This window comes from Trachurus trachurus (genome assembly GCF_905171665.1).
Source record: "Trachurus trachurus genome assembly, chromosome: 3".
Taxonomy (NCBI): domain Eukaryota; kingdom Metazoa; phylum Chordata; class Actinopteri; order Carangiformes; family Carangidae; genus Trachurus; species Trachurus trachurus.
The window spans coordinates 38,822,288-38,836,403 of NC_139893.1; the positions used below are offsets into that span (position 1 = coordinate 38,822,288).

The 14,116-nt window shown below is 42.6% G+C and overlaps 1 protein-coding gene across 1 annotated transcript in view; it reads left to right on the forward strand.

Annotated features, from left to right (window-relative positions):
• The window catches only part of LOC311005177 (E3 SUMO-protein ligase PIAS1-like), an 87,820-nt gene that overhangs the window by 43 nt on the left and 73,661 nt on the right, over positions 1-14,116 (forward strand). The window lies entirely within an intron of this gene.

The window sequence follows — 14,116 nt, forward strand, 5'->3', positions numbered from 1 at the left end:
TTGAAATTTCCTCCGGTTGCCGAGCGTTAGATTGTCCGGAGACTCTGCGGCTCAGTGAGCTAAAGCTCCGGGGGCCGAGCCGGGGCCGGGCCCGGGGTCTGCGGCTCTGACACGGCAGCAGCTTGACTGAGCTCCGCCAGCACCGCCAGCACCAGGCAGCGGCTTGCAGGAGAGGAGCGTGTTTATGTTGATGTTGGTTTGTGTGAACGGAGCGTTTTCTCCAGCACACCCGGCGCTGGCGGGGCGGGACTCACTTTAAAACCGTCCTGGCTGTGTGTGTTGGTTGAAGTTGCCGGCGGCGGGTTGAGCCTCGGGGGTGTAGACGGTCTCCGCTGGCTGCTGCTGTTTTCGGGGAGAGATGCCTCCAGCTCCGGGGCGTCTGTCGCGCCGTCCGTCGGGCTCGGTCCGCCGCTGTCAGTCGGTCTGTGGATGTGACAGCAGCGGCTTCATGTGCCGCTCGGCTCATGTTTGAAAAACACGCAACCTGCCGAGCAACCATCGCGATTGGTCATTGGCGCTCTCATTAACATCACACATTAATTATTGTAAAAAATAAATAAATAAATTAAAAAAAAAACCCTACCGCTACCACACACCGAGTCCGTCTGCAGCTCAACTAACGTTACCTGTTGATAGTCGCATAATAACAACACGCCGCTTCATGCACAGGTGAAACCAGCCGTGTGTTTATTGGGTCAGGCCCGGATCCACATTATTAATCAATTAATCACAGATTATTAATTAATGAGGTATGTGCACCTCTGGAAAAGAAGCTCACAGCTGGAGCCCTCTGCTCCACTGCACTTTGAGTCGTCATATAGCTACATGTGTGGAGTTATTTGCACTATAAAGGCACAGTGTCATGTAAGGATGCACCTGCACATCAGCCACATGTCAGTCTGACCTGTGTGTGTGTGTGTGTGTGTGTGTGTGTGTGTGTGTGTGTGTGTGTGTGTGTGTGTGTGTGTGTGTGTGTGTGTGTGTGTGTGTGTGTTTCCAGAGTTAAAAGGCTTGTCTCGTATCATCTGTATGAAGCATATTGTCAAACACAGCTGTGAGATCAAACTGAGAGCCTGTCTGCTTACACATGGACTGAAGGCAGCAGGTTGTAGAGAGAGCAGTAGGTGGGTAGGTGGGTGGGGTTGGGTGGGGGTCAGTGATCAGACATGCACCTTGATGACCCTTCACTTCTCTTCACATCACAGCACAGTGTTGGTGCGGTTGGTCGCTCCAAAAAACATGTTTTAATGTAATGTTGTAAAGCCGGGTTGGAATCTATCTAGCAGTTATTGATCACAGTCTTGAGCTATTTTTAGCCTGTTCCCCCAGCGTGTTGCTGTGGATCTATACGTGCTCCTTTGTGCCAGCTGCTGCTCAGCTCCACACATCCTACTAGCTGCTGTTTAAGCCCCACTGCCTAAACCCAGCATCTGTAATATTTACAGGCTTTCTTTGGTTAATGACGGTCACAGGCCAGTCACTGTGGAGACGTAGTTACAGCTTCTTCTTCTTTCTTTCTTTTTATTTTTTTACTTGGCTTGCTGTTTTTCATTATTGTGGGGTAGGGCTGCAACTAATACTTATTTCCACTGTCAGCTCATCTGCAAATTATTTAGTAGATCCACACAGTCTCGGGGAAAAAAAGAGAACTGCACATGTCTTTATTTGTCTGATAAGAAACCAGAAACCCAGACACAGCCAGTTTATTATCACAAAGGAATATGAAGTCGCAAATCATTTGAGAGGATGAAGTTTCTTGACCTGGACAATCTGAATATGACTCAAAAAAATAGTTGCTTGTTGACTTGTTGATTTATTTCTCTTTTTATTACTGTTACAGTGTAACAGAACCAGCTTTCTGCATCTGAACATATCATCTTGAGTTTCAGCAGGAAATAGGCCTAATATCAGCATTTAATTGCATCTTTCTATTTCCACACATTCTGTATAAGAATCAGTCGGTCAGATTGGCAGATTAATTGTTGAGAGAAATGATTGTTATAGCTTCAGCTCTGAGGTTTTGGGCTGTAGCTCACACAGACAATGTATTGTTATGGGTTATATTTGGAAGAAAGAAACAATGATCCACAGATGTGCTCTGTTGTGACTGAGGGGAAAGGTGATGTTTGTGGGATGTTCAACTGAAAGCTCCCTCTAGTCTGTTTGTGTGAGTGTTAAAGTTGCACACTTGACTTGTGAGAAGTGTGAGGAGACCTTGATAGACGCACAATTTCACTATTATATTCACAGCATCATATGGCCGCTGTAGAAGCACTGAGGGCTGTCACACACACACACACACTGGCCCAGGGTTTTGTTTAGAAACCAAACGAGTGAGGTTTGGATTTGCAGTGACTTCCTGGTGACTGAGCTGGCTCCTACTAACCTGCTATTTGGTTTTACAGCAGCCACTCACTTATGCATTCCTCTAGATAAAATAGACTGACTAAGTGAGTGGTCCAGACCATCATGCCTGATCCTCATCTCACTTAAAGACAGACCATAGACGTGGGACACTGGAGCTGCACTTATCAGATCTTTTCACTGTTGAATATTTATTTCATTGTTTGATCTATAAAATGCAGAGAAACACCCGTTAGAATATAGGCTAAAGCTGACATCTCCAAACACTTATTCTGTCCAATCAAGAGTTCGAAAAACCAAAATTGCAAACTGGATGGAATGGCTTGAAACAAGCTTTTCCTTTTTGCTTGGAAGATCCTGCAGTGATTTATCAATTAGCAAAAGAGTTGCTGATCAATTTTCTGAGATTCGATTCATCCACTTATTGGCTCAGCCCAAGTCCAAAACCCAGAGACTTTTACTTTACTAAGATCAAGCCTCAAATGCACACATTGAAGAAACAGGCACTAAAAAAAAACATTCAGTCATCAAAGTTATTGGTCCTTTATTTTTTTGCACATCACTAATTGTTGCCACTGTAGACAACTGAGTCGTCTTACAGATGATTTGTTGGTCAACCGTGATATTTTTAACTCAACTGAAAGAACCGAGTCAGACTTATTTAATCTTGACTCTGTCCTCTTTATAGGTGAAAATGTGGCGAAATATTCTGATTGGACATTTTCCAGATAGTTAATGTATATTTAGGTTTGTAAAGGAGCAGCAGGTCTGAAGAGTCAGCTTCTTCAGGCAGCAGCTGAGACCTCTGGACTTGACAGGGTTTTGTGGTTATGTTTTATTGTATTTAATGTAATGGATGGGTTATATTTAATAACATGCATTTTTCAGATCTGTGTACTGCAGGTACAGTGATGAACAGTTAAATTAACATCAAGCTTAAAGAGATAGTTCAACATTTTGGCAAATTGGCCCATTGCCATAATCCCTATAGTCATAGCAGTAGGTTCGTTACCTTTAATTGTCGGTGCAAGCTATTTTTAGAACGGCGGAGCAGAGCCGTGAGCTGCTCAGAGCTACACTACAGAGGCTCATGGGATTTCTTGGTTTCCCTCATCAAACTCATCAAATACACAATCCAACAACTCCAAAACGCTCTGGTGGACAAGTTGTGACCTGCACATTCACACACATGAGATAATAACACAACGTTACCAGACAGAGTTGTTTTAGAGGTAAATGCAGAGAGTGCTTGATGAAAAACCGCCTCAGACGGGAATGCGGATCAGCGGTTTTGCATGAATTTACCTCAAAAACAACTCTGTCTCGTAACATTCCGTTGTTAGGCTATTTCATAGTATAGCTCTGAGCAGCTTGTAGCTCTGCTCCGCTGTTTTAAAAACAGCTTGCACCAACAATTAAAGGTAACAAACCTACTCCTAAAACTATAGGGATAATGGCAATGGGCCAATTTGCTAAAATGTTGAACTATCCCTTTAAAGAACCTTTTCTCCTTTTTATAACCTGCCTGTACTCATTAGGACACAAACGTATAAAATATACACGTGATCTTTTTTCCACACCTGAGATCAAAGTGTTGTTGTAATGAATCTATTAGTCTCCTCTGTGCATGTGAAGCATCTGGGGCTTTTGTCAGGCGCCATAGGAGCAGAGAGCTTGAAACTGTGATATTGAGCACTGGGCTGACAGCGAACATACAACAGTGACAGTGTGTGGCAGGAGTCGCCAGCCCACCACAAAGACACAGCTCTCAGGCTGTGGATGCAGAGAATATTAATGACAAGGGAAGGCACAGAGGAAGACAACAGAAACTTTACAGAAACATTACAGTGCTGCAGACTCTATCAAAACATGGACTTATAAGCCTGCAGCTAATATTTGTGCATCATTTTCAGTGGATTAAAACATTTTTCTATCAATGATCAGGAGGCAGTGACGTGTTTCCAACCAAGAGATTCAGTTTAGAATTGAATGAGTTTCTGTTAATCATCAAACAGCTTAAACTCTTACTAACATGATCATTTAGCCTTGACTTCCTTAGTGTTTTGGTCTCTCTAATGGATGTTTGTCTTCCACAACAGCAGTACGGGGCAAATTATCCAAAAAAATTGCAGCTTCAGATTGCATTCTGTCAATTTTGGCACAGCAGCTTTTGATTACATTTCAATGAACTGTTCAGCCCTAGTTTGGTCTTTGCCAGCGAAAAGTGAAAACTGTTTACACCCCTCCCATTCTGGGTAAGCTTCAGGTAAAGTCAAATGTCTTGTTTTATTGGACAGGTCAAATAGAGCTGCAACAATTGATTGATTATGTGCACAATAATCGATTATTATTGGGACAAGGAGGAGTTTGTATTTGGTTATAAAAGTCTCATATTAATGTGGATGAATCTACATTACCCACTTGTTAATGGGTCCATTTTCGATAAATATATTGTCTTTTATAGTTATTTTGATATTATTATTATTTAGTGGTCGACTCGTCCAGCATTTCCTACTTTCGGTTTCCCGGACGCTGCCTGGTGGGTCTTGGGAATAACGCCGCCGAATCGCCGTTCATATCGGAACTACGACGGTATCTAATCGTCTTCCAACCTCCGACTTTCGTTCTTGATTAATGAAAAGATTCTTGGCAAATGTTTGGACTGTTTTGTGCCGGTCCAAGAGGCGCGGAGGCTCATGGGAAATGTAGTGTGAAAACACTTAGCTTTCCAAAACTCCTCATTGTCCCTTTAAATTATTAAGTATTTTGATAATTGAATAAGTTTTTGATAATTGATAATTGAATAGTCGGGAAATGCTGGTCGAGCCGACCAGCATTTCTTTACTTTCGGTTTCGTGGCGAGTCATGAGAATAACACCGCTGAATCGCTGTTTATGGTGGGAACTACGACGGTATGTGATCGTCTTCCAACCTCTGACTTTAATTCTTGATGAATGAAAACATGAGTCTGTCTTGCGCCGGTCAAAGAATTTCACGGTGCGGAGGCTCATAAATGTAGTGTGAAAACACTTCGCTTTTCCAAAACTCCTTGTTGTCCCTTTAACATTTTATTGACCAAACAACTAATCGATTAATCGTTTAAATAATCGACAGATTAATTGATAATGAAAATAATGCTTAGTTGCAGTCCTACAGTCAAACCCTCCCAGCTGAGAGAGCAGAGAGCTGGGGAATGATTGTGTTGATTATGACTGATTCATTGACTAATTAATTCCACCTGTGAGCTGGAGTACATTGGTTTGGTTGTATATTGTCATGACTGAAGCGGTGCATATAGAAGTGTGCGTCGCGGCGGCCCCAGAGCAGAAGTGGGTGCTGTGTGGAAGTCTTCTGATGCTGCCAGGCCCCCAAATGTGTCCTGTTGCATCGCATTTTGTTTCACAGGAGTCCCGATCCGCCTCAGCTTCTTTGAACTGTCTCCTCTCTTCTCCGGAGCTGCTGCAGCAGCAACCTGGCAATACAAATAACTGTCTGCGCGCTGGCGGCTTATAGGTGGAGACAGTCTATTTGTAGAGCCTGTGGCTAGGTTAATCCCTAATGATACAGGCCTTCATCTCTGCTCCCCTACATCCTTTCAGCACCTGCCTATTTCCCTCATTGTCATTGTCATTATCGCCGCAGTCAGTCTTTTTTTCTTTCTTTTTTTTTTTAGCTTTTAAAGAGAATTAGATGTTCACATTGGAAATTACCAGTGTGGATGATAACTGTTGTCATCTGTTAGTTGCGTTTCAGCCTCGTGCAGATGTACCACGAGCCATTCTGAGCCGATGAGAGAGAGGGAGAGCAGGGCAGGAAAAGTAGGGAAATGTAAGAATCATATTGGTGAGAGGCCGATTAAAGATTTATGGCAGAAGGAGGCCCGAGCTGGTCTGGTGCAGAGACGTCAGTGGTGCCGGAGCTGGAACAAACCGTTGGAGAGTTGGTTTATTACCTTTTTCCTCCTTCTTCTTCTCCTTCTTCTTGTTGTTTAGTGAAGTTTATCAGCTGCTGCCGGATGAAGATAACAACCAGGGCTCAGTCTGATTTCTGTTCCTCTCCACCACCATGGATGCAGCTCATGCTGTTACTGTCGCTCCTTCTGTCCTGTGAGAGCGCATGTTGTCTGCAGTCATCGACATTTTAGGCTAAGCTTTTTTTCTTAAGTCCTGTGGTGATTTTTTTTTTTTTTTTTTGTTACGCAGGCCTGTTGCCTTGGAAACGTGTCACATTTGAGATGCACATGGCTAGGTAGCAGGGTGTTTTTTTCTGCTTTTTTTTCTAAATTCAATTGTGTGTTTCCAACTGGAACAGACAGATAGGCATCACTGAGCTCCCTCTTGGCAGATTTCTAATGTTTCTTTTTTTTTTTTGTTGTAATTTTGGAATATCAGAGAGATTTTGGTGTGAATCAAGAGGAATACACGATTTAAAAAAAGTCTTGTGAAAAGCCTGTCACCATAAAACATGTTTTTTTTTTTTTTTATCCTGCTGCAGGATTTAAGAGTGTGGTGTGTTTTGTCAGACCCCCCCCCCGCCCCCCCTCTTCCAGCCCATAAATCTCCACCAGACTCACGCTGCTTTGTGCAACCGGAGCGTCGTGAGTTTAGTTCGACTTTCACTTTTTGTAATTTGTGACTCATAATTCACTTATGATCTGAGGCAGCGTTGCCTGCGGTTTGTGCAAGACATGACATCCAGATTAGCTGCTGTCTTCCAATAAATCTGGAGCCCAACTCTGACATTTCACTGGCACGGCACGGTGCGGCGTGTCTGACGTCACGCTGCCGGTAACACACCTGATCACACCTACACCACCAGTTACACAAATAGAAACAATCGTTTAGGAAGAATTTGTTGCATCCTGCTGCATAAATTTGCAAGTTAATGAGGAAAAAAAAGTATGAAACATCTGCATGGAAATATGTTACAGCCTGAACAGGGGAGACAGTAATGAAAAAACAAAAGAATGCAGAGAGAGAAAACTTCATTAAGATTCATTCCTTCTGTCTATTATATGAACAAAAGGAAACACTTTTAATTAAACAATTTGTCTAGATGTAGCCTATCAGTGCTGCCTTATTCTGAAAAACATAGTAAAAAGTATTCCGACAGGTTTTTCTTTTCCCTCCATTTGGAGAGTTGGAAACTGAGTAAAATGCCACTGAATGAAAAGAAAGACACTGCACATGCCCACCCAGCTGATGGCTTCCTCTGCTGTCTCTGCTTAACGTCACATCATGACACCTGCAGCCCGCTGCCCTTTTGTCTCAGGCGAAGTGCTGATGTGTGAGTGTGTGTGTGTGTGTGTGTGTGTGTGAGGGAGAATGAATCCAGCCGGTAAAGACGTTGCTATTGAGTGCTGAGCGGCAAACCAAAGGGTTAATTGCTAATAATAGCAGAGAGCGCATGCCATAGCCTCTCCAGTGACCTGTAACCTGAGGGACTGCAGCTTAAGACACTGATTCACCAAACACTCCTCATTCTTCAGGAAGTGGCCGGCGGAGAGCAGAAACTCCCCTCAGTGTTTTTAAGCAAACAGCGTTTGTGTGCTTGGATGGGAGGAAGGAATGAAATGAAAATGTTGTGATGATCCAGCAGGTCACCGCGTTACCTGTGGAATAACAACCGCACGGGCAAAAGGTAGATACTTTAACTCCACAGGGAGTTAAAGGGATAGTTCACCCAAAATTGAAATTTCTACTCACCCTCATGTGGACTAAGGGCTGGGAGAAGTTTCAGAGTCCTCCGTGGCTTCTCTGAGTTACAGGGGGTCTCGGCGTAGCAGTGCATGTCCATATAACGGTTGCGAATGGATACCAACTGTCTTCGTAACAAAAAGACACACCAAAAAACATCCAAATACCTCCATGCTGCTCGTATGTAATGTCCCTCTTGTATTGAAGCCCTGAAATGCGAAATTGTCCCGAAAAAAATTAAATCAGTCTATATTTCAAGCTTGTTTGTAGCGGAAGCTTCTCGAAGCTCCTCTTCCTGGTTCGTCCAATTTAGACGAACCAGGGTCTGTCCTCTTCCCAGTTCGTCCAAATTTGAGGAACCGGGAAGAGGAGCTTCGAGAAGCTTCCGCTACAAAACAAGCTTGAAATATAGACTTATTACATTTTTTTCGGTACAATTTTGCATTTCGGGGCTTCAATACAAGACGGACATTACATACGAGCAGCATGGAGGTATTTGGATGTTTTTTGGTGTGTCTTTTTGTTACGAAGACAGTTGGTATCCATTTGCAACTGTTATATGGACATGCACTGCTACGCCGAGACCCCCTGTAACTCAGAGAAGCCACGGAGGACTCTGAAACTTCTCCCAGCCCTTAGTCCACATGAGGGTGAGTAGATAATGAGTGAAATTTAAATTTTGGGTGAACTATCCCTTTAAGGCATTGGCTAGTTTATTCAATTCAAACCAAACCACTCACTAATAAGACAACTGAAAGACCATAAGAACTAATACCAACCACATGATAACATTATAAGCAATAATGACTGGCACGTTACCTTTAAAAGGTAGTTAGTTATAGTTACTAGTTACTTTCCCCAAACAGTAACTGAGTTAGTAACTGAATTAGGCTACTACATTATAAAAGTAACTAATTACCAGGAAACGTAACTATTGCGTTACTTTTTTATAAAATGTTCAAATATGTCAATTTACTGGGACCGCCCCCCTAACCTCCGGTTTATCCGGAACTAACCAACTCACTCAGTATTCCACTGGTTGATAGACTGAAAAAAAAAATATATAACGTACACTTTAACGGTTTATTATTTTATTACTTGAGTCAAGTAAAGGCGCATTATTGTCAGTAACGGTAACAGTGTTATAACGGGGGAAACAGTAACTTTTTTGATTACTCGTCGTTCCTGAACAAAGTATAGCGCCGTTGTTTTATAAAACTGTTATTCCCATCATGGATAATGACTTATAGCAGGCAGACACAGTAATAGTAACATACTGTAAGTGATTGATTTTAATTTAAAAGTTAGAACAAAACAACAAGGGACAAAAATTGACAGAGATGAATCTAATGAATTAAGACACAGGACACACGCACATTTCTAACTGACAACGATGCACCCAAGTGCTTAAACAGTTTCTTACTGATGCATAAATCAGGAAGACAAACAGGTAGTGACAGATGGGACAGAAACGTGGACCAAAGCCATGGTTTATCACACAGCATTCCTCACACAGTTGGAGCCTTCTGGGGCCTTTCTCTGTGGAGTTTGCATGTTCTCCCTGTTCCTGTGTGGGTTCTCTCTGGGTTCTCCAGCTTCCTGCACCGTCCACACACATGCACATGAGATTAACTGGTGACTCTTAAAGGAGACAGTTTTTGTATATCGAATTCATCCATCCAGACAACAGTTAAACATAAACACGTGGCTGAGCCTCTGCATGCATATTCTCACACTGATCCTGCTCGTGTTCACTCTGATAGTGTTAAAGGGATAGGAAAATTGGCCCATTGCCATAATCCCTATAGTTTTAGCAGTAGGTTCATTACCTTTATTTGTTGGTGCAAGCTATTTTAAGAACGGCGGAGCAGAGCCGTGAGCTGCTCAGAGCTACGCTACGGAGGCTCATGGGATTTCTTGGTTTCCCTCATCAAACTCATCAAATACACAATCCAACAACTCCAAAACGCTCTGGTGGACAAGTTGTGACCTGCACATTCACCACGCTATGAGATAATAACGGAACGAGACAGAATGCAGAGACTGTTTGCCGGAGAACTGCCCCTGACAGGAACGCGCATCAGCTGTTTTGCATGAATTTCCCTCTAAAACAACTCTGTCTGGTAACGTTCCGTTATTATCTCATAGCGTGGTGAATGTGCAGGTCACAACTTGTCCACCAGAGCGTTTTGGAGTTGTTGGATTGTGTATTTGATGAGTTTGATGAGGGAAACCAAGAAATACCATTAGCCTCCGTCCTCTGAACAGCTCGCAACTCTGCTCCGCCGTTCTAAAAATAGCTTGCACCGAACCTACTGCTAAAGGGATCATGGCAATGGGCCAATTTGCCAGAATGTTGCACTATCCCTTTAACAGACACTCATTAACCAGCCACAAACCAATGATCGACAGAGATAAAAATCTTGTGTTCTGAAAAGACGAGTGTCTGTAAACACACATTAAATCCTCTGCTGTGTATAACCAGCACCGTCACCTCTGCTGAGCAGCTAAATAACAAATAATAACCAGACTTTCTAATGTATAAACAGATTAGCAAAATGAAAACGCACACACTGAATCCTCAAGCACAGGGAGCTGTTAACAACCTCCTCCTCTTCCTCTGATCAATGATATTAACAACAGGTCAGAAAAGGGGGTCTTTTAGAGCAGCCTCTGAGGCCAGGCCTGGTCCTGAGCAGAGCGAGCAGCTTGTCTGCTGGTTGCTCAGAAATAGCAGCATGTGGACGTGCTGTGTGGCGAGTCTGCTGCTCAGTCTGTTGACTGAGGCCTGCTCAGATGGTCCGGATGTCCTCACATGTTTGAACAATATCATTGATTCGTATCAGTCACAATTATCACTGTCAGTTAACACCTAAGCTGTAAATTATGGACAAAACTAATTGGTACACACATAGATACTGTAAAAACATCCCACCACAGGGGCGGTGCGTGGCGCAGTGGTTAAAGCGGCCGCCCCATGTAGAGGCTACAGTCCTCAACGCAGGCGTCCCCGGTTCGAATCCTGCGTCGGGCAGACCTTTCCTGCATGTCATTCCCCCTCTCTCTGCCTCCCCCTTTCCTGTATCTTACTATGTGCTTTCAAATAAAGGCAAAAAGGCCAAAAAATATACTTAAAAAAAAAAAAAAAAAAAAAAAAACATCCCACCACAAAAGGGATGAATCATTGATCATTGACACCAACTGCAACAGAATATCATACTGTTGTGGTGGGTTTTCCCCCAGTTATCCATAAGTGAGATGGACTGATCCGGGACCAGTACTGAGCATTTCTCTCGCGCATCGTTAGGTTTAAGTTCCACACGGTCCACATCTCGTGTTGCTCTGGTGGCCTGACCTGTGGCAGTGCAGTGACACTACACACAGCTCTCAGTGCTTCTGTCTGCTGCAAATATCAGAGTGTTAACCACAGGTGATCGGCCTCACAAGCAATAATTCTAATCTAATGATCACTATTGGCATCACTAATTACCACCTCTGTGAAAGTATCAACAAAAACCTATTACAGTCATCATAAAAAACAGCTTTCGGGAGAGCAATTGTAATATCTCTTTATCTCCTTTTATGTATTTCCACCTTTTATTTGTTTTATTTATTTTTCTAATTAACTGTAGCATCCTGCATTTTAATTTGAGTCCTCCTGGTCTCATTTGGTTGTTGTAGTCTTGTATTGCCTGTGCTGCTTGGGCTGTCATCTCCTATGACATTTGTATGTGACTTGTTTTCTGTGGTCTTTATATCTGGCTTTTGTCAAGCACTTTTTAAACCTGTGTTTTTAAAGGTGCTATGTAAATGAAGTTATTATTATTATGATTATTATTATTGGCAAATTGCTGTACGTTTGACACCGGAGTGTGAAAATGACATTGAAGACCGAGGAGGTATATTGTTGAAATGTCATGTATTTTTCTCAAGAAATTTCAGGTTGTTATGTCTTACTAAAAGGACAGTTCATTAACTGTAAACATCTTTCTAATGGACTTGTTCTTTTTATGATTTATTTCTATTTGAATGTTTATTTAAAAGGGGCAATACATACAACATTGTCACAGAAAATGGGAAAATGTGATAAATAAGACCTCTAGCTTTGGCTAATTTGCAGTCTTTGTCCCTGGTCAGGCTTTAGAATAGAATAAAATACTGAATACAATAAAAAAAAATGCAATGATAAAAAAAATATTAGAATAATACAATGAATAGCGCTAAAACAAATGGAAACATTTCGACTTCTTGTTATTTATAGGTTATTATGCTGTTATTTTACTGGTCTGGCCAAGTGGAGGTGAAATTGGGCTGTGTGTGGCCCCCTGAACTAAAATTAGTTTGACACCCCTGCATTAGACTGAACACGTGCTGTCCTACCTGTGTCTGTTTCCACTAAGTGTAGATAGTGATGTAAAATATACCATCGTGCACTAGTGATAAGCTCACCACTTCAACGGAAACTGTGTGTGGATGCACAACAGCTCTGTGCAAGTGCAGCCGCTCACAGCGCCGCTGCCTCGTGTTGACCGCTGTCAGACGTCCATTGGTTTACACAGAAGCCTTACGCACAACGTGCCACGTCGGTGAACCACTGTTTCACTTTCAGTATGACTTAACAGGTTGTATCAGTATCCAAGTCCGCCTCAACAGCCAGTGTAAAGTTAAAACATTTACCCGTAGAATAGGATATTATAGAAATATCACTTTTTGAAGGCTCTTTAACATACAGGGTTCGACAATAACGGTTGCCCGATTGCCCGGGGCAAGTAAAAATTACCGGCGGGCAGGTAGAACCTGCGCGGACTTGCCCGGTCGGGCAAGCACCGACTCAGATTTTATTATTTTTTATTTTCGGACTTTTTATGCATTTATTTTGAAAGGACAGCTGGAGAGAGACGGGGGTAGAGGGAGAGAGTGAGAGGGGGGGTTGACGCGGAGCAGGCACTGTCAGGTGGGATCGAGCTGGGTCGCTGCAGCGGGTGCTCTACCAGGTGAGATAGGCTGTACGTCCGTCGCGGCTCGCCGTATTTAATCGGCGATTTCACCGAGCATTTCACTGACGGTGAGCGGCCTGACGCTGCTTCATTAACGCCGCCGCTGTTTCAGACTCGGGGCAGACGCACGCAGCAACAGTCACCTGTTACCGTTTAGTTACCATACCGACGAGCTAACGGGTCCTTTTTAGGCTATAATCCTGTTGTCAATAAACACACGTGGAGACGGCGCTTCAACCAGGGGTGTGAAACATGCGGCCCGCGGGCCAAATCCGGCCCAACAGTGGGTCCAATCCGGCCCTCAGCAAGTGTGAAAATTTTAAATTGCACATATTTTTATCAAGAAATTTCAGGTGGTTCATAATATGTTTTGTAAAAGGATAGTTCATTAACTGTAAACATCTTAATAATGTACTAAAACAGAGGAAAAATAAAAAATTTAAAATATATGTATAGGCTATCATGCATTACTGGTTAGGCCTACTTGAGATCAAATTGTGCTGTTTGTTACCCCTGAACTAAATTGAGTTTAACACACATGATTGGCTGTTTGCCTGTCACTGTTGTTTCAATGTCCCACATCCTTGAGTTTTACAGGGGCAACTCAATAAACTAGAGTAACATGGAAAAGTCTAGGCTATTTCCAGTAGTTCAAGTCAAATGGCCCCAACCAAGTACTGAGAGCATATAGATGGACATGAACATTTTCATATTAAAAATTATTTTTTAAATTGGTCTTTTCTAATATATATATATATTTTTTTAGATACTGCAGTAATACTGAAGCTAAATTGTCCACTGCAGCATGTGAATGCAATGAAAAGTATAAAATCTGATTGGAGGAGCCAGCTATCTGTTAAAATGTTGTCCAGGTTAATGTTTTTAGCCATTAAAAGGCCCTTCAGTTCAAGATTTCAACTGTGATCGGGCATTAAACAGGTGGCTCACCTGTTCAGATAGGGCATGGAGGGTGTAACTGCTACTGGTCAAATAATGTGAAATAGCAGTTAATTTTGCATGTCTGCAATGATTGCCATTTAAATGCAATTATAGATAATA